This window comes from Nicotiana tabacum, chromosome 17 (assembly GCF_000715075.1).
Source record: "Nicotiana tabacum cultivar K326 chromosome 17, ASM71507v2, whole genome shotgun sequence".
Lineage (NCBI taxonomy): Eukaryota > Viridiplantae > Streptophyta > Magnoliopsida > Solanales > Solanaceae > Nicotiana > Nicotiana tabacum.
Window position 1 is genome coordinate 102,730,202 of NC_134096.1, and position 22,564 is coordinate 102,752,765.

At 44.2% G+C, this 22,564-nt stretch overlaps 1 pseudogene; it reads left to right on the forward strand.

The window, feature by feature from the left end:
• Positions 1 to 2,950: 2,950 nt before the first annotated feature.
• LOC142172011 (ATP synthase subunit beta, chloroplastic-like) lies at positions 2,951 to 20,923 on the forward strand (annotated as a pseudogene).
• Positions 20,924 to 22,564: the final 1,641 nt, after the last annotated feature.

Sequence of the window (22,564 nt, forward strand, 5' to 3'; positions counted from 1 at the left end):
TTTGCAAAACTGTGCTAAATTTCATATGTGGCAATTCCGCCAAGATCTCTTTGTTAGTTAGGGGAAGAATCTGCCCGAATCGGATTTTTTGAGGAACGTATCGCGAGAGAATTGGATTTGGTTAGACAATGTGTGGTTGGTAAACAAGGATCGGATTTTTAGCAAGGTACAGAATGTATCGTCAAATATTCAATATGATTCCACAAGATCTAGTTTCGTTCAAGTAACGGATTCTAGCCAACTGAAAGGATCTTCTGATCAATCCAGAGATCATTTGGATTCCATTAGTAATGAGGATTCGGAATATCACACATTGATTAATCAAAGAGAGATTCAATAACGAAAAGAAAGATCGATTCTTTGGGATCCTTTCTTTCTTCAAACGGAACGAAAAGAGATAGAATCAGGCCGATTCCCGAAATGCCTTTCTAGATATTCCTCAATGTCCCGGCTATTCACGGAACGTGAGAAGCAGATGATTAATCATCTATTTCCGGAAGAAATAGAAGAATTTCTTGGGAATCCTACAAGATCCGTTCGTTCTTTTTTCTCTGATAGATGGTCAGAACTTCATCTGGGTTCGAATCCTACTGAGAGGTCCACTAGAGATCAGAAATTGTTGAAGAAACAACAATACCTTTCTTTTGTCCCTTCCAGGCGATTGGAAAATAAAGAAATGGTTAATATTTTCAAGATAATTATGTATTTACAAAATACCGTCTCAATTCATCCTATTTCATCAGATCCGGGATGTGATATGGTTCCGAAGGATGAACCGGATATGGACAGTTCTAATAAGATTTCATTCATGAACAAAAATCCATTTTTTGATTTATTTCATCTATTCCATGACCAGAACAGGGGAGGATACACGTTACACTACGATTTTGAATCAGAAGAGAGATTTCAAGAAATGGCAGATCTATTCACTCTATCAATAACCGAGCCGGATTTGGTGTATCATAAGGGATTTGCCTTTTCTATTGATTCCTACGGATTGGATCAAAAATAATTCTTGAATGAGGCCAGGGATGAATCGAAAAAGAAATCTTTATTGGTTCTACCTCCTATTTTTTATGAAGAGAATGAATCTTTTTCTCGACGTATCAGAAAAAATGGGTCCGGATCTCCTGCGGGAATGATTTGGAAGATCCAAAACCAAAAATAGTAGTATTTGCTAGCAACAACATAATGGAGGCAGTCACTCAATATAGATTGATCCGAAATCTGATTCAAATCCAACATAGTACCTATGGGTACATAAGAAATGTATTGAATCGATTCTTTTTAATGAATAAATCCGATCGCAACTTCGAATATGGAATTCAAAGGGATCAAATAGGAAAGGATACTCTGAATCATAGAACTATAATGAAATATACGATCAACCAATATTTATCGAATTTGAAAAAGAGTCAGAAGAAATGGTTCGAGCCTCTTATTTTGATTTCGCGAACCGAGAGATCCATGAATCGGGATCCTGATGCATATAGATACTAATGGTCCAATGGGAGCAAGAATTTCCAAGAACATTTCGAACAGTCCGTTTCGGAGCAAAAGAGCCATTTTCAAGTAGTGTTCGATCGATTACGTATTAATCAATATTCGATTGATTAGTCTGAGGTTATCGACAACAGGGGACGACCATACTTGTTCAATTTATCTCTTTCAACTTGGATCCCGTGAGGCGGACCTTGGAAATTTTTAACATAAGCAGGAGGGATTCGCAGATCTTCCAGACATAGAGCACGCAGTGCTTTGAACCCAAATACGTTACCTACAATGGAAGTAAACATGTTGGCAACATAACCTTCTTTAAAAAGGTCCAAAGGGTAAGCTACATAAGCAATATATTGATCTTTTTCTCCAACAACACGCTCGATGCGGTAGCATCTCCCTTTGTAACGATCAAGGCTGGTAAGTCCATCGGTCCATACAGTTGTCCATGTACCAGTAGAAGATTCAGCAGCTACCGCGGCCCCTGCTTCTTCAAGTGGAACTCCAGGTTGAGGAGTTACTCGGAATGCTGCCAATATATCAGTATCCTTGGTTTGGTACTCAGGAGTATAATAAGTCAATTTGTACTCTTTAACACCAGCTTTGAATCCAACACTTGCTTTAGTCTCTGTTTGTGGTGACATAAATCCCTCCCTACAACTCATGAATTAAGAATTCTCACAACAACAAGGTCTACTCGATACGAATTCCGCGTTAATGAAACTTTTCACAGGAATCTTTCACAAAATTTCCAACTAATACTAATATTATCAACTAATCAGAATGTTTGATTATTAGACCATGGTATTTGATTTGCCAAATACATCATTATTGTATACTCTTTCATATATATAGCGCAACCCAATTTTTATTTTTTACTTTTTTTTTGAAATGGAAATACCTAACTAACCTAAATAATAAGAACTTCCACCTTGACAGTGGTATATGTTGTATATGTAAATCTTAGATGTGAAAATATACGGAATTCCTCTATGAATCTATGAAAGGTATAAAAAAGAAAGGAAAACACAAAGAAAAGAATAGGCTAGCCATAAATCGATATGCTGAAATTGAAATCAAAAATAAATAAGAAGAGGAGCCAATTAGATACAAATAATGAATCGTAATAAAAATAGAAAATAAAGTTCAGGTTCGAATTCCATAGAATAGATAATATGGATGGGATTGTCTATAATGATAGACAAATGAAAGACTTTTTCAAGATTCTGATTCATCCACTTGAGATTTTAAAATTAAAATAGGTTGGGTGGGCTTGCAAATTCACTCGGTCTCAGTGAATAAGTAAACAATTGAATTGGTTCAATTGCATGGTGCCAGCGAAATCGAGTGCTAATTTCCATTTTATTGAATTAACCGATCGACGTGCTAGCGGACATTTATTTTGAATTCGATAATTTTTGCAAAAATATTTCGACATATTTATTTTATTATTATGAGAATCAATCCTACTACTTCTGGTTCTGAGGTTTCCATGCTTGAAAAAAAAACCCGGGGCGTGTCGTCCAAATCATCGGTCCAGTACTAGATGTAGCCTTTCCCCCGGGCAAGATCCTGAATATTTATAATTCTCTGGTAGTTCAAGGTCGAGATAGTGTTGGTCAACCAATTAATGTGTCTTGTGAGGTACAACAATTATTAGGAAATAATCGAGTTAGGGCTGTAGCTATGAGTGCTACAGACGGTCTAACGAGAGGAATGGAAGTGATTGACACAGGAGCTCCTATAAGTGTTCCGGTCGGGGGGGCGACTCTTGGACGAATTTTTAACGTGCTCGGAGAGCCTGTTGATAATTTAGGGCCTGTAGATACTAATACAACGTCTCCTATTCATAGATCTGCGCCCGCCTTTATACAGTTGGATACAAAATTATCTATTTTTGAAACAGGAATTAAGGTAGTAGATCTTTTAGCCCCTTATCGCCGTGGAGGAAAAATCGGACTATTCGGGGGAGCTGGAGTGGGTAAAACAGTACTTATTATGGAATTGATTAACAATATTGCTAAAGCTCACGGGGGCGTATCCGTATTTGGCGGAGTGGGTGAACGTACTCGGGAAGGAAATGATCTTTACATGGAAATGAAAGAATCTGGAGTGATTAATGAAGAAAATATTGCAGAATCAAAAGTGGCCCTAGTTTACGGTCAGATGAATGAACCGCCGGGAGCTCGTATGAGAGTTGGTTTGACTGCCCTAACTATGGCGGAATATTTCCGAGATGTTAATGAGCCTTCCGTTGTGGGTTATCAACCCACCTTGAGTACCGAAATGGGTTCTTTACAAGAAAGAATTACTTCTACCAAAGAAGGGTCCATAACCTCTATTCAAGCAGTTTATAGACAGTTCCTCATTTTTTTTGCATTTTACGGCCAAAATACTAGAATTTCACCCAATTTCCATAATTACGTTTGCTATAGCCCACGCCTTCCGAGTGGGCCCGGGCCCCACAGACCCGGATCGCCTAAAATATTTCGGGCCACCAAATACGACCTAAGAAACCAAAGTCAATGCCCCACCATGATCTTTCCTCCTTTTGCGTTACACAGCCAAAAAACTAGAATTCCGCCCGATTCCCATATTTTCGTGTGCCAAAGCCCACGCCTTCCGAGTTGTCCGGGCCCTTAAGACTCGGATCGCCTAAAAAGATTTTCGGGCCATCAAATATGACCTAAATAACCATAGTCACTGCCGTGCCATGACCATTCCTCGTGCTTTTTATGTTTTACGGCAAAAAAACTAGAATTCTCCCTCATTCCCATATTTTCGTATGCTATAGCCCACGCCTTCCGAGTAGGCCCGGGACTCCGGACCCGGATTGCCTAAAATTTTTCCGATCCATCATATAGGACCTAAGGAACCATAGTCACCACCCCGCCATGACCGTTCCACATGTTTTGCATTTTACGGCCAAAAAACTAGAATTTCGCCCGATTTCCATATTTTCGAGTGCTATAGCTCATGCCTTCCGAGTGGGCCCGGACCCCCCGTACCTCGATTGCCTTTAATTTTTCCGGGCAATCAAATACAACCTAAGGTTCCACAGTCACCGCCCCAACATGATTGTTCCTCGTTTTTTGCGTTTTAGGGCTAAAAACTAGAATTTCGCTAGATTCTCATATTTTCGTGTGCTATTGCTCACGCCTTCCGAGTGGGCCCGAGCACCTGGACCTGGATCGCCTAAAATTTTCCGGGCCATCAAATTCGACCTTAAGAACATAATTACCCCCCCCCCCCCCCAGCTATTACCGTTCCTCGCTTTTGTGCGTTTTACGACAAAAAACAAGAATTTCACCTGATTCCCATGTTTTCGTGTGATATAACCCACGTCTTCCGAGTGGTCCCGAACTACCCGAACCCTGATTGCCTTAAATTTTTTCGGGCCATCAAATATGACCTTAGGAACCATAGTCACTGTCCCGCAACGACCTTTCCTTGTAGTTTTGCGTTTTATCGCCAAAAAATTAGAATTCCGCACGATTCCCATATTTTCGTGTATTATAGCCCACGCCTTGCGAGTGGGCCCGGGACCCCAAGGACCCGGATTGCCTAAAATTTTTCCGGATCATCAAATACGACCTAAGGATCAATAATCACCGCCCTCCATGATTGTTCCTCATTTTATTTGCATTTTAAGGCCAAAAAACTAGAATTCCGCCCGATTCTCATATTTTCGTGTGCTATAACCCACGCCTTCCGAGTGGGCCCAGGCCCCCTAGACCTGGATCGGCTAAAAAAATTTTGGGCCATCAAATACGACCTAAGGTACCATAGTCACCGCCCCTCCATGACCGTTCCTCGTTTAGTTTGCGTGTTACGGCCAAAAAACTAGAATTCCGCCCAATTCCCATATTTTCGTGAGCATAGCCCACGCCTTCCCAGTGGGCAAGTCTCCCAGGACCTGGATCGCCTAAAAAAATTTCGAACCATCAAATACGACCTAAGGAACAATAGTCACTGCCACGCCATGACCGCTCCTCGTGTTTTTGTATTTTACGGCCAAAAATCAAGAATTCCACCCGATTCCCATATTTTCGTGTGCTATAGCCCACACCTTCCGAGTGGGCCCGGGCCCCCCGGACCCGGATCACCTAAAATATTTCCGGGCCATCAAATATGACGTAAGGTACCATAGTCAATGCCCCGCCATGACCGTTCCTCGTTTGTTTTGCATGTTATGGCCAAAAAACTAGAATTCCGCACGATTCCCATATTTTCGTATGCTATAACCCACGACTTTGGAGTGGGTCCGGGCCCCCAGACCCCGATCGCCTAAAAAATTTTCGGGCCATCAAATACGACCTAAGGTACCATAGGCACCGCCCCGCCATGACCGTTCCTCATTTTTTGCGGTTGACGGAAAATAAAACTAGAATTCCGCGAGATTCCCATATTTTCGTGTGCTATAGCCCACACCTTCCGAGTGGATCCGGGCCCCCCGGACCCCGATCGCCTAAACTATTTTCGGGCTATCAAATACGACCTAAGGAATCATAGTCGCCGCCCCTCCATGACCGTTCCTCTTTTTTTTTGCATTTTAGGGCCAAAAAATAATAATTCCGCTTGATTACCATATTTTCTTGTGCTATAGCCCACGCCTTCCGAGTGGGCCCAGGCCCCCCAGACCCTGATGGCCTTAAATTTTAAGTGCCATCAAATACGACCTATGGAACCATAGTCACCGCCCTGCCATGATCTTTCCTCATTTTTTTGCGTTTTACGGCCAAAAAACTATAATTCCACCTGATTCCCATATTTTCGTGGGCTATAGCCCACGCCTTCCGAGTGGGCAAGGCCCCCGGACCCGGATCGCCTAAAATTTTTTCGGGCCATAAAATACGACCTAAAGAACCATAGTGACTGCATCGCTATGACCGTTCCTCGTTTTTTTTATTTTACGGTCATAAAACTAGAATTTCGCCTGATTCTCATTTTTCGTGTGCTATAGCCCACACCTTCCGAGTGGTACCGGGCCCCCCGGAACCAGATCGCCTAAAAATTTTCCGGGCCATAAAATATGACCTAACGAACTATAGTCACTGCCCCGCCAAGATCGTTCCTCGTTGTTTTGCGTTTTACGGCCAAAAAACTTGAATTCTGCCTGATACTCATATTTTCGTATGCTCTAGCCTACGCCTTCTAAGTAGACCTGACCCCCCAGAACAGGATCGCCTAGAATATTTTCGGGCCATCAAATATGACCTAAGGAACCATAGTCAGCGCCCCGCCATGACCGTTCCTCATTTCTTTGCGTTTTACAGCCAAAATATAAGAATTCGCGTGATTCTCATATTTTCGTGTGCTATAGCCCATGCCTTTCGAGTGGGTCCGGGCCCCCCGGACCCCGATCGCCTAAAAATTTTTTGGTCCATCAAATACGACCTAAGGAACCATAGTCACCTCCCCGCCATGATTGTTCCTCGTTTTTTTGCGTTTTATGGCCAAGAAACTAGAATTCCGCCTGATTCCCATTTTTTCGTGTGCTATAGCCCACGCCTTCCGAGTGGGCCCAGGCCCTCCGGACCCGGATCGCCTAAAATTTTTTCAGGCCATCACATACGACCTAAGGAACCATAGTCACCGCCCCACCATGACCGCTCCTCGTTGTTTTTCATTTTACGGCCAAGAAACTAGAATTCCGCACGATTCCCATATTTTCGTGTGCTATAGCCCACACCTTCCGAGTGGGCCTAGGGCCCCCAGACCCGGATCGCCTAAAAATTTTTCTGGCCATCAAATACAACCTAAGGAACTATAGTCACCGTCCTGCCATGACATTTCCTTATTTTTTGCGTTATACGGCCAAAAAATTAGAATTCCACCCGATTTTAATATTTTCTTGTGTTATAGCCCATGCCTTCCGAGTGGGCCCGGGACCCCTGGAATAGGATGAGCTAAACTTTTTTCGGGCCATCAAATACGACCTAAAGAACCATAGTCACCTCCCCGCCATGACCGTTCCTCGTTGTTTTGCGTTTTACGGCCAAAAAACTAGAATTCCCCCGATTCCCATATTTTCGGATGCTATAGCTTTGCGTGCTATACCCCATGCCTTCCGAGTGGGTCCGGGCCCCGATCGCCTAAATATTTTTCAGGCCATCAAATACGACCTAAGGAACCATAGTAGTCGCCCCTCCATGACCGTTACTCTTTTTGTTTGCATTTTACGGCCAAGAAACAAGAATTATGCCTCATTCCCATATTTTCGTGTGCTATAGCCCACGCCTTCCGAGTGGGCCTGGGTCCCCCGGACACGGATCGCCTAAAAATTTTCAGGGCCATCAAATATGACCTAAAGAACAATAGTCACCGCCCAGCCATGACTGTTCCTCGTTTTTTGCGTTTTACGGCTAAAAAACTAGAATTCCGTCTAATTCTCATATTTTTGTGTGCTATTGCCCACGCCTTCCGAGTGGGTCCGAGCCCCTGGACCCGGATCTCCTAAAAATTTTCCGAGCCATCAAATACGACCAAAGGAACCATAGTCACCGCCTCGCCATGATCGTTCCTCATTTTTTGAGTTTTAGGGCTAAAAAACTAGAATTTCGCCCGATTCCCATATTTTCGTGTGATATTGCCCACGCCTTCCGAGTGGGCCCGAGCCCCCAAGAACTGGGATCGCCTAAAAAATTTTCGGTCCATCAAATACGACCTAAGGATCAATAATCTCCGCCCCTCCATGACCGTTCCTTATTTTATTTGCATTTTACGGCCAAAAAACTATAATTCCGCCAGATTTCCATGTTTTCGTGTGCTATAACTCACGCCTTCCGAGTGGGCCTGGGCCCCCTTGACCCAGATCGGCTAAAAAGTTTTGGGCCATCAAATACGACCTAAGGTACCATAATCACCGCCCCGCCATGACCGTTCGTCGTTTATTTTGCGTGTTATGGCCAATAAACTAGAATTAAGCCCGATTCCCCTACTTTCGTGTGCAAAGACCACGCCTTCCTAGTGGGCAGGCCCCCCGGACCCAGATCGCCTAAAAAATTTTCGGGCCATCAAATACGATCTAAAGAACCATAATCACCGCATCGCCATGACCGTTCCTCATTTTGTGCGTTTTACGGCCATAAAACTAGAATTCCGCCCGATTCCCATTTTTTCATGTGTAATAGCCCACGCCTTCCGAGTGGCCCCGGGGCCCCCGACCGGATCGCCTAAAAATTTTTCGGGCCATCAAATATGACCTAAGGAACCATAGTCACCGCCCCGCCATGACCGTTCCTCATTTTATGCGTTTTACGACCCAAAAAATAAGAATTACGCCCCATTCCCATATTTTCATGTGCTATAGCCCATGCCTTCCGAGTAGGCCCGGGCCCCGCGGACCTGGATCGCCTAAAAAATTTTTGGGCCATCAAATACGACCTAAGGAACCATAGTCACCGCCCCGCCATGACCGTTCCTCAATTTTTTTGCATTTTACGGCAAAAAAAACTAGAATTCTACCCGATTTCCATGTTTTCGTGCGCTATAGCCCACGTCTTCCGAGTGGGCCTCGGCCCCGCGGACCTGAATCGCCTAAAATTTTTCTGGGCCATCAAATACGACCTAAGGAACCATAGTCACCGCCCCACCATGACCTTTCCTCATTCTTTTGCGTTTTACAACAAAAAAACAACAATTCCGCCCGATTTTTATATTTTCGTGTGCATAGCCCACGCCTTTCGAGTGGGCCTGGGCCCCGCAGACCTGGATCACCTTAAAATTTTCTAGGCTATCAAATACGACCTAAGGAACCATAGTCACCGCTCCGCCATGACCGTTCCTAGTTTTTTGCGTTTTACGGCTAAAAAATAAGAATTCTGCCCGATTCCCATATTTACGTGTACTATGCTCACGCCTTCCGAGTGGGCCCCGACCCCCGAACCCGGATCGCCTAAAAGTTTTTCGGGCCATAGAATATGACCTAAGGAACCATAGTCACCACCATGACATGACAGTTCCTCGTTGTTTTACATTTTTCGGCCAAAATACTAGAATTCCGTTCAATTTCTATATTTTCGTTTGTTATAGCCCATGCCTTCCGAGTGGGCCCGGGGCCCCCAGACCTGGATCGCCTAAAAACTTTTCGGGCCATCAAATATGACCTAAGAAACCAAAGTCATTATTCCACCATGATCTTTCCTCGTTTTTGCATTATACAGCCAAAAAACTAGAATTCCGCCTGATTCCCATATTTTCATGTGCCAAAGCCCACGCCTTTCGAGTTGTCCGGGCCCCTCAGACTCGGATCGCCTAAAAAATTTTCGGGCCATCAAATATGACCTAAAGAACCATAGTCACTGTCGTGCCATGATCGTTCCTCGTGTTTTTTGCGTTTTACGGCGAAAAAACTAGAATTCCGCCTGATTCTCATATTTTCGTGTGATATAGCCCACGCCTTCCGAGTGGGCCCGGGACCCCGGACTCGGATCGCCTAAAAATTTTTCGATCCATCAAATAGGACCTAAGGAACTATAGTCACCGCTCCGCCATGACCGTTTTCCATTTTTTGCGTTTTACGGCCAAAAAACTAGAATTCCCCTCGATTCCCATATTTTCGTGTGCTATATCTCAAGCCTTCCGAGTGGGCCCGGGCCCCCCAGACCTCGATTGCCTGAAATTTTTCCTAGCAATCAAATACGACCTAAGGTTCCATAGTCACCGCCCCAACATGATTGTTCCTCGTTTTTTGCGTTTTAGGGCTAAAACACTAGAATTCCGCGAGATTCCCATATTTTCATGTGCTATTGCCCACGCCTTCTGAGTGGGCCCAGACCCCTGGACCAGGATCACCTAAAAATTTTCGGGCCATCAAAAACGACCTAAGGATCAATAGACACCGCCCCGCCATAAGCGTTCCTTGTTTTTTTCTGCCTGATTTCCATATTTTCGTGTGCTATATAGCCCATGCCTACCGAGTGGGCCCGGGCCCCTGGACCCCGATCGCCTCAAATTTTCCGGGCCATCAAATACAACCTAAGGTCCCATAGTCACTGCCCCGCCATGACCGTTCCTCATTTTGTTTTTCGTGTTACGGCCAAAAAACTAGAATTCCGCCCGATTTCCATATTTTCATGTGCTATAGCACTCGTCTTCCCAGTGGGTAGGGCTCACGGACCCGGATAGCCTAAAATTTTTCCGGGCCATCTATTACGACCTAAGGAACCATAGTCACCGCACCGCCATGACCGTTCCGTATTTATTTTACGTGTTACGGTCGAAAAACTAGAATTCCGCCCGATTTCCATATTTTCGTGTGCTATAGCCCACGCCTTCCGAGTGGGCCCGAGCCCCCCGAACCCGGATCGGCTAAAATTTTGTCGGTCTATCAAATACGACCTAAGGAACCATAGTCACCGCCCCGCCATGACCGTTCCTCGTTGTTTTGGGTTTTACGGCCAAAAAATTAGAATTGCACCCGATTCCTATTTTTTTGTGTGCAATAGCCCACGCCTTCCGAGTGGGCCCGGGCCCCCTAGACCCCGATCGGCTAAAATTTTTCCGGGAATCAAATACGACCTAAGGAACCATAGTCACCTCCCCACCATGACCGTTCCTGGGTATTTTGCGTTTTACGGCCAAGAAACTAGAATTCCGCCCGATTCTCATTTTTTCGTGTGCTATAGCCCACACCTTCCGAATAGGTCCGGACCCCCCGGACCCCGATCGCCTAAAAAATTTTCGAGCCATCAAATACGACCTAAGGAACCATAGTCGCCGCCCCTTCATGACTGTTCTTCGTTTTTAGCATTTTACGTCAAAAAAACAGGAATTCCGCCCGATTCTCATATTTTCGTGTGCTATAGCCCACGCCTTGCGAGTGGGCCCGGCCCCCCGGACCCGGATTGCCTAAAAAATTTTGGGCCATCAAATACGACCTAAGGATCAATAGTCACTACCCTGCCATGACCGTTCCTCATTTTTTTTTTGCGTTATACGGTTAAAAAACTAGAATTCCGCCCGATTCGCATATTTTCGTGTGCTATTGCCCACGCCTTCCGAGTGGGCCCGGGCCTCCGGACCCGGATCGCCTAAAATTTTTCCGAGCCATCAAATACGACCAAAGGAACCATAGTCATGGCCCCGCCATGATCGTACATCCTTTTTTTGCGTTTTAGGGCTAAAAAACTAGAATTCCGCCCGATTCCCATATTTTCGTGTGCTATTATCCACGCTTTCCAAGTGGGCCCGGGCCCCCAAGGACCCGGATGGCCTAAAACTTTTCCGGGCCATTAAATACGACCTAAGGATCAATAATCACAGCCCCTCCATGACCGTTCCTCATTTATTTTGCGTTTACATCCAAAAAACTAGAATTCCGCCCGATTCCCATATTTTCGTGTGTTATTGCCCACGCCTTCCGAATGGGCCCGGACCCCCAAGGACTCGGATGGCCTAAAATTTTTCCGGGCCATCAAATACGACCTAAGGATCAATAATCACAGCCCCTCCATGACCGTTCCTCGTTTGTTTTGCGTTTTACAGCAAAAAAACTAGAATTCTGCCCGACTCTCATATTTTCGTGTGCTATACCCCACACCTTCCGATTGGGCCCAAGGCCCCCAGACCCGGATCTCCTAAAAAATTTTCGGGCCATCAAATACGACCTAAGGAACCATTGTCACCGCCCCGCCATGATAGCTCCTCATTTTTTGCATTTTACGGCTAAAAACTAGAATTCTGCTTGATTCCCATATTTTTTTGTGGTATCCACGCCTTCCGAGTGGGCCGGGCCCTCAGACTCGGATCGCCAAAAAATTTTTCGGGCCATCATATACTACCTAAAGAACCATAGTCACCGCCCCGCCATGACCATTCCTCTTTTATTACGTTTTACGTCCAAAAAACTAGAATTCCGCCAGATTCCCATATTTTCGTGTGCTAAAGCCCACGCCTTCAGAGTGGGCCTGACCCCCCAGACCCAGATCGCCTAAAACGTTTCCGGGCATCAGATTCGACCTAAGTAACCATAGTCACTGTCCCGCCATGATCGTTCCTCATTTTTGGCTTTTTACGGCGAAAAAACTAGAATTCCGCCCGGTTCTCATATTTTCGTGTGCTATACCATGCCTTCCGAGTGGGCCAGGCCCCCAAACTCGGATCGCCTAAATTTTTTGCGGGTCATCAAATACGGCCTAAAGAACAATAGACACTGCCCCGCCATGACCGTTCCTCCTTTTTTTGCGTTTTACGGACAAAAAATTAGAATTCTGCCCGATTCCTATATTTTCTTGAGCTATAGCCCACGCCTTCCGACTGGGCCCGGCCCCCCAGACCCGGATCACCAAAAATATTTCCGGGCCATCAAATACGACCTAACGAACCATAGTTATTGCCCCGCCATGACCGTTCCTCGCTTTTTTGCGTTTTACGGCCAACAAACTAGAATTCCGCCCGATTCCCATATTTTCGTGTGCTATAGCCCACGCCTTCCGAGTGGGCCCAGACCCCGGGACCCCGATCGCCTATTATTTTTTCGGGCCATCAAATACAACCTAAGGAACCATAATCACCGCCCTGCCATGGTCGTTCCTCGTTCTTTTGCGTTTTACGGCCAAAATACTAGAATTCCGCTCGATTATCACATTTTTGTGTGCCACCTTCCGAGTGGGCCGGGCCCCTCCAGACCCGGATCGCCTTAAATTTTTTCGGGCCATCAAATACGACCTAAGGTAAAATAGTCATTTCCTCGCCATGAGCGTTCCTCGTTTTTTTGCGTTTTACGGCCAAAAAACTAGAATTCCGCCCTATTCCCATATTTTCGTGTACTATAGCCCACGCCTTCCAAGTGGGCCCGAGCCCCCCGGACCCGGATCGCATAAATTTTTTTCGGGCCATAGAATACGATCTAAGGAACCATAGTCACCGCCCCGCCATGATCGTTCCTCGTGTTTTGCGTTTTACAGCCAAAAAATGAGACTTCCGCCTGATTCCCATATTTTCATGTGCAATAGCCCACGCCTTCCGATTGGGCCTGGGCCCCCATACCCGGCTCGCCTAACAAATTTTCGAGCCATAAAATATGACCTAAGGAACCATAGTCACCGCCCCGCCATGACAATTCCTCGTTTATTTGCGTTTTATAGCTAAAACTAGAATTTCGCCTGATTCCCATATTTTCGTGTGCTATAGCCCACACCTTCCGAGTGGGCCCGGGGCCCCCATACCCGGATCTCCTAAAAAAAAAATTGGGCCATCAAATACAACCTAAGAAACCACTGTCACCACCCCGCCATGATCGTTCCTCATTTTTTACATTTTACGGCTAAAAAACTAGAATTCCGCTTGATTCCCGTTTTTTCGTGTGCTATAGCCCACGCCTTCCGAGTGGGCCGGGCCCCCCGGACTCGGATCGCCTAAAAATTTTTCGGGCCATCAAATACGACCTAAAGAACCATAGTCACCTCCCTGCCATGACCGTTCCTCGTTTATTTGCGTTTTACGGCCAAAAACTAGAATTCCGCCTGATTCCCTTATTTTTGTGTGCCATAGCCCATACCTTCCGAGTGGGCCCGGACTCCGATCGCCTAAAACTTTTTCGGGCCATCAAATACGACCTAAGGGACCATAGTCTCCGCCTTTCCATGACCGTTCCTCGTTGTTTTGCATTTTACGGCCAAAACTAGAATTCCACCCGATTGCCATATTTTCCTGTGCTTTAGCCCACGCCTTCCTAGTGGGCCGGGGGCCCCGGACTCGGATTGCCTAAAAAATTTCCGGGCCATCAAATACGACCTAAAGAACCATAGTCACCGCCCCGCCATGACCGTTCCTCTTTTTTTGCGTTTTACGTCCAAAAAACTAGAATTCCGCCTGATTCCCATATTTTCGTGTGCTAAAGCCCACACCTTCCGAGTGGGCCTGACCCCCCAGACCTGGATCTCCTAATAAATTTTTGGGTCATCAGATACGACCTGAGGAACCATAGTCACTACTCCACCATGATTGTTCCTCGTTTTTGGCTTTTTATGGTCAAAAAACTAGAATTCCATCCGATTCTCATATTTTCGTGTGCTATAGTCCACGCCTTCCGAGTGGGCCGGGACCCCGGACTCGGATCACCTAAAAATATTCTGGGCCATCAAATACGACCTAAAGAACAATAGTCACTGCCTCGCCATGACCGTTCCTCAGTATTTTGCGTTTTACGGCAAAAAAATTAGAATTCCACCCGATTTTCATATTTTTATGTGCTATAGCCCATGCCTTCCGAGTGGGCCCGGGCCCCCGGACCACGATCGCCTAAAATTTTTCTGGGCCATCAAATACGACATAAGGTACCATAGTCACCGCCCCTCCATGACCGTTCTTCGTTGTTTTGCGCTTTACGGCCAAAAAATTAGAATTCCGACTGATTCCCATATTCTCGCGTGCTATAGTCCACGCCTTCCCAGTAGGAAGGGCCCCCCGGACCCGGATCGCCTAAACCTTTTTTGGGCCATTAAATACGACCTAAGGAACCATAGTCACTGCCCCGCCATTACCTTTCCTCGTTGTTTTGCGCTTTTCGGCCAAAAAACAAGAATTCCGCTTGATTCCCATATTTTCGTGAACTATAGCCCATGCCTTCCGCGTGGGCCCGGACCCCGATCGCCTAAAATATTTTTGGGCAATCAAAAATGACCTAAGGAACCATAGTAACCGCCCTTCCATGATCGTTCTTCATTTTTTTGCGTTTTACGGCATAAAAACTAGAATTTGCCATATTACCATATTTTCGTTTGCCACCTTCCGAGTGGGTCGGGCCCCTCCGGACCCGGATCGCCTTTAATTTTTTCGGGCCATCAAATATGACCTAAGGAACCATAGTCACCGCCCTGCCATTACCGTTCCTCGTTGTTTTGCGTTTAACAACAAAAAAACTAGAATTCCCCCCGATTCCCATAATTTCGTGAGCTATAGCCATGCCTTTCGAGTGGGCCCGAGCCCCGGGATCATCTAAAAGTTTTTTGGGCCATAGAATATGACCTAAGGAATCATAGTCGCCGCCCCGTCATGTCCGTTCCTCATGTTTTAGCGTTTTACGGCCAAAAAACTAGAATTCCACCCGATTCCCATATTTTTGTGTGCTATAGCCCACGCCTTCCGAGTGACCCAGGCCCCCGGACCCCGATCGCCTAAAAATTTTTCGGGCCATGAAATACAACCAAAGGAACCATAGTTACCGCCCGCCATGACCGATCCTCGTTGATTTATATTTTACGGCCAAAAAACTAGAATTCCGCCCGATTCCCATATTTTCGTGTGCTATAGCACGCCTTCAGAGTGGGCCCGGGCCCCCCGGACCCGGATCACCTAAAATATTTTCGGGCCATAGAATACGACCCAAGGAACCATAGTCACCTCCTCACCATGACCGTTCCTCATTATTTTACGTTTTACGGCCAAAAAACTGGAATTCCGCCAGATTTCCATATTTTCGTGTGCTATAGCCCACGCCTTCCGAGTGGGCCCGTCCCCCAGACCCGGATCACCTAAAAAAATTTTGGTCCATCAAATACGGCCTATAGAACCATAGTCAGCGCCCGGCCATGATCGTTCCTCGTTTATTTGCATTTTACATTTAAAAACTAGAATTCCGCGTGATTCCTATATTTTTGTGTGCTATAGCCCACACCTTCCGAGTGGGCCCGGGGCCCCCAGACCCGGATCTCTTAAAAAATTTTCGGGCCATCAAATACGACCTAAGGAACCATTGTCACCACCCCGTCATGAGAGTTCCTCATTTTTTGCATTTTACGGCTAAAAAACTAGAATTCCGCCTGATTCCCATTTTTTTGTGTGCTATAGCCCACGCCTTCCGAGTGGGCCGGGCCCCCCGGACTCGGATCGCCTAAAAAATTTTCGGGCCATTAAATACGACCGAAAGAACCATAGTCACCGCCTTGCCATGACCGTTCCTTATTTTTTTGCGTTTTACGGCCAAAACTAGAATTTCGCCCGATTCCCATATTTTTATGTGCCATAGCCCACGCCTTCCGAGTGGGCCCGGATCCCGATCGCCTAAAATATTTTCGGGCTATCAAATACTACCGAAGGAACTATAGTAATCGCCTTTCCATGACTGTTCCTCATTTTTTGCGTTTACGGCCAAAAAACTAGAATTCTGCCCGATTTCTATATTTTCGTGTGCTATAGCATGCCTTCCGAGTGGGCCCAGCCCCCCGGACCCGGATAGACTAAAAATTTTCCGGGCCATCAAATACGAGCTAAAGAACCATAGTCACCGCCCCGCCATGATCATTTCTCGTTTTTTGCATTTAACGGCCAAACAACTAGAATTCCGCCCGATTCTCATATTTTCGTGTGCTATAGTCCACACCTTCCAGGTGGGCCGGGGCCCCCAGACTAGGATCGCCTAAGAAAATTTCGGGCCATCCAATACGACCTAAAGAACCTTAGTTACCACCCCGCCATGATCGTTCCTCGTTTTTTACGTTTTACTACCAAAAAACTAGACTTTTGCCCAATTCCCATATTTTCGTGTGCTATAGCCCAAGCCTTCCGAGTGGGCCCGGCCCCCAGACCCGCATTGCCTAAAAATTTTATGGGCTATCAAATATGACCTAAGGAACCATAGTCACCGCCCCGCCATGATCGTTCCTCGTTTTTTGCGTTTTACTGCCAAAAAACTAGATTTCCGCCCGATTCCCATATTTTCGTGTGCTATAGCCCACGCCTTCCGAGTGGGCCCGGGCCCCCCGTACCCGAATCGCCTAAAATATTTTCGGGCCATAGAATACGACCAAAGGAACCATAGTCACTGCCCCGCTATGACCGTTCGTTGTTTATTTGCGTTTTACGGCCAAACAACTAGAATTCCGCCTTATTCCCATAATTTCTTGTGTTATAGCCCACATCTTCCGAGTGGACCCGCGGCCCAAGACCCGGATCTCCTAAAAATTTTCTGAGCCATCAAATATGACCTAAGAAACCATAGTCACCGCCCTGCCATGACCGTTCCTCGTTTTGTTTGCGTTTTACGGCCAAAAATTAGAATTTCGCCTGATTCCCATATTTTCGTGTGCTATAGCCCACGCCTTCCTAGTGGGCAGGTCCCCCTGGATCGCCAAACATTTTTCCAGGCCATCTAATATGACCTAAGGTACCATAGTCACTGCCCCGCCATGACCTTGCCTCGTTCTTTTGCGTTTTACGGCCAAAAAATTAGAATTCTTCCTGATTCACATATTTTCGTGTGCTATAGCCCACGCCTTACGAGTGGGCCCGGACCCCGATTGCCTAAAAAAATTTCAGTCCATCAAATACGACCTAAGGAACCATAGTCACTGCCCTGCCATGGCCGTTCCTCAGTGTTTTGCGTTTTACGGCCAAAAACTAGAATTTCGCCTGATTCCCATATTTTTGTATGCTATAACCCACGCCTTCCCAGTGGGGCCGGGCCCCCCGGAATCGGATCGCCTAAAATTTTTTGAGCCATCAAATGTGACCTAAAGAACCATAGTCACCGCCCTGCCATGACCGTTCCTCATTGTTTTGCGTTTTAAGGCCAAAAAACTAGAATTTTGCCAAATTTTCATATTTTCGTGTGCTATAGCGCTGAAATATGTGAAGGGTTAAGATATGATACGGCCATAGAAGAATATTTAGTAAGAGGAATATTATACAAAGAACTTACGAGTGCGGTTCCAAACAACCGAAAAGGATGAAGTCGTTGTCGGAATGATGTCGTTGTTGGCAACTGCAACGACCTGTTCCATCTACCCACGGTCATTGTTGTCATCCATACTAGACAACAAAGCATGGTGGCCATGCTTGCAAAGGTTTATCATTCCCCTGCGGAAGATTTTGGGGGAATAGGGATTCATCACATAAGCTAAGGTTAGCTCCTCCCCAGTTTCTTGGCACAAGCGTCGGAGGCAGGCGATCGTAATTCACACTGAAGGACGTACCTGTGCCAAACATACCTGGCAGCGAAGGAAAACTCTACAATTATGGAATCAAGCTCTTCGCTCAAAGAAAATGCACCCAAAGTAAAGGGATACATGAAAAAGTATGTAAAACCTTCATTGGGAAGGGTCACTCGCTCCGATAGATCAGGAGCGATGATTTCCAACTCATTGCAGTGGCAATCCTCCTTCATAGCAGGGATACTGAAAGAACGAATGAAAGAAGGGTACCTACTAACAACCCATGTACGTGGGTTAGCAGTAGAAAATTTCCCTTCAAAATCTTTCGAAGTACTAAGCCTTCTTGGGATGATGGAATCCACTGTTGGAGGAACCGAATCCTCGGTTTTGTTCTTATTCTTCGTAGAACCACCACGTTTGGAGGAAGAGGCCATTGGAAAGGAAGAAGGTAAAGAGTTTGTGTTTGAAGAAAATTAGAAAAAGGATGGAAAACAAGGATGCAAATTAGAAGCTCGAGCAATCGTAAAGCGTAAAGGAATAGAAAGTTGCGTATAAGTAAAATTCTGACGGCTAAATTCATGGCCATGATTACCTCGATAACCGGCTAAAGCTGTGCTGAATCATGAGATGATGCATGTTTGGGGCATTAAATATGGAGAGACGTGCGTCAATCAACTGTCAGAGACCTTCAGAGGGAATTATAGTAATTCTCGCCAAAATGATGTTTCTACCAACTTTCCGGTAACACAAAGTTATGTCACCGGAAAGCAGGAGGACTATCTGTATAGGGTAAAATATTATATGATGTGTGGCTGACTAAAAGGAGGATACATGGAATCCAAGATGGAATGGCTGAGGACCGAACGCAGCCACTGCGCTTGTTATCGGAACGGATAACGTTTATAAAAGTGTATTAAATGCTCTGCGCCCAGTAGCATTTACTAAAGAATATTCTACAACATTAAGAGTGGCGGTCCGTTATAAAGAATTTAGTATTTACACTCAACGTTACATCTTCATCAATGACCCACATAATTGATATTAAAGAGGGCATGATCCTAAGTATTGCATATTTCTTCGATTATTATATTATTTCAGGATCAAATTAGTTCACTTGTCTAGAAACCACGTATAAATTCAACTGTACCATTTTACGGATAAACAAATACTTAGACTACTCTTTTGGAATATCATAATGTCAACTTTTGAGAAGACAAACAACGTTGAGAGTCATGAAGAAGTATTAGTCGAAGATATTAAAATTGATGAAGAAGATGATGAGAAAAACATAGAAGAAAAAGTTTCAGAAAATATCATAATTGAATTAGAAGGGAAGATAAAAGATCAAATTGTTAAGGATGAGGAAGAAGCTTATAACTTATATTGTGAATATGCACGCTCCAAAGGTTTTAGTGTAAGAAAAGATAAACAAAAATTATTTTCAAGGTAGTGTGATTATTCGAGAAAAACATTTTGTGTGTTATAGGCATGGGGAGAAATATGAAAGGTAAAGAAAATCGAGTAAGGCATCTTACATTCACATAGATACACGATCTTAGTATCCTGCAATGATAATCTTTAAGCGTCAATTTTGTAATGGTCCTTTCATGGTGGATAGATTTGTTAAAGAGCATAATCAAGAGTTGGTTTGTTGAATTAGATTTTGCAACTTTACATGTGACATGCACTTGCAAGAAGTTTGAATCTATGAGTATTATATGTGCACACTGTTTATTGATATTAACTTCAAAGAAAGTGTCTCAAATCCCTGAGAAATACATTTTGAAGAGATGGACCAAATATGTGACGAAAAGAATAAAAAAATTGCCAAGTAAGAGTGGTTCTATCAATGAAAATTCAGAATCTGAGATTGTTTACACTAACAATGTGATGCAGAGTTGTTATAATCTTGCTTATCTTAGCAAATCTAATGTGGAATGCCGGGAAATTCTATAAAACTATCTCGAAAATGCTTCAATTGAGATAGATGACTATCTAGGCAAGTTGGACAGTTCTGATATCCATATTTCCACCAAAAATGGTAAGCAAAACATAGAAAAGAAGGTATTGGACCCCGGTGTTCGCAAAGAAGGTATCCCTAACCATTGGGATAAACCCAAAAAAGAAAAGCTACTCAACCAGCTACTCAACCAACTACTCAGGGGAGAATGAGTAAGTATTATGCAACTCTTTACTTTATTTTTATTTTTGATCCATCTAATTAGTTATTTTTGTTACAGAAAAATCTCAAAAAAGTGGTTGCACCACCAATAAAAAAGTTGTTTCAGGACAATGCATACACTCCTCATCAAGTAACATCTCCTTTATCAGAAGCAAATTTTCACGTTAGTTTTCTTTTAGGATTATTCATACAGTGTTTCTTAGACAACCGTTAATTTTGTAAGGATGCTTTTGATTTGGATATGATCGAATCAAATGTCTCATTTTTAACCTTGTTGGAAGGTGTTGATAAAACTACACAGGTAATTATATTTGAAAATTTTCACTATTCTAATTTTCTTTTGGTGTAGCTATCATCTACAAGTACGTGAAAACCAGGACCAAATTATAATTGAAGTGCTATGACTCGACTGCCTGTTGCGACCAAACACACTCACGCAAGTATACGCGGTCGTCAAGTAATAAAGTGACTAAAAGTCGGATGTCGAACTCACGAGGATTTATGATTAGCTATTAACTAAATTAGACTATCCTAATTATCTAAACAAGAATTAAATCTAAAAATATTTTATTCCAACTAATTAAATAAGAAAAATATAAATAATAAACTTTGAACAGAGAAAGAGCAGATTTTAATGATATCAATGTAATGAAAACGATCTAGGGTTCTGGGCTATCTAACAATCCTATTGTATTCTTCAATTGAATTGACCGACTAATTTATCTAGCTTATTGGTTGACAGGGTTAATATTGCTCATAAGAATCTGTCGAGTTCTTACTCGCCTATTCCAGCTAACTTAACGCCTATATGTCTATGGAGTGAGAATCAACAAGAACGCATTTATAATTCCTGTAAATCAACCAAGCAAGGCAATTAGGTATATGTCTATCCTAACCACGAATCCGTTCCCCGATGCCCGAGTTCAAGAACTTGCCCCACTCAATCCTGTATGCAATATAGGATTCTCACTTTCGAGTTCAATTCTAGATTCGTAGATAATATTCAATTGGTGATCAAGCAATTAAATAATTAAGTGCAAGATTGAATAAATAAACTAATATGATAAATCAAGAAGTCAAAATCAATATCCGACTAACAATAGTCATGAAAGAACCACAACCCTAGAACGTGAAGTTTAGCTCCACATAGACATGGTAGCCAAACAACAAATCATATAAAGAAACATAAAAATTACTAAGTTTGGTGGGAGAAAGATGAAACTCGATGAATTCCGGCCTCCACAGCTTTGTCGTGGCTTTTTCCCCCTTCCCAATATGTTAGATAACCTAAAAGAGGCGTTTTTAGCTTATATATTGCGTACAAAAGTCGTGGGCCAAAGCTCTCCTATTCCTAGTCCAATTCGGCTTCAGGGATTGATGCTAAGGTGGATGCGACGCATCCACCTTGTCCTCCATTTCAATTTTTTTCTGCGAAGGTGGATGCGACGCATCCACCTTGTCCTCTATTTCTCAGCTTTGCACGCGATGGCGGACGCGACGTATCCAGCCTTCTCTTCTACTTCCCAGTTTCGCACGCGATGGCGGACGCTATGGCCCAACTTCACTGCTAAGGTTGCATGCAGGATGATGTTTTCCTAGGTTGGATGCGACGCATCCAACCCTTCTTCCTCTGGCTAAACCACCTTTTCTTCATATTTTGCACTCCGAACACCTTAAATCGTCACACATAACTTAATTAGTCATCAAACCAATAATTACACCATGTTGGGTGTTTTAAAGATTAAATAACATCAAAAAGTGGTTAAAACATGGGCAAAGTAACATCAACACATATCGAAATATGCCAAACATCACTACCCCACACTTAAACCTTTGTTCGTCCTCGAACAAACCATCCTATAGTAGACGAAACAAAATTAAGCTCTTATCATTCAAAGCACACTGCACCTCTGACCGTGGTTATTTGCAACAATTAGGCTCTAGGCTATGCATCACATACCCTTCCCTTTACTTAAGCCATTCTTTAAAAATATTCGAACAAAGACAACAT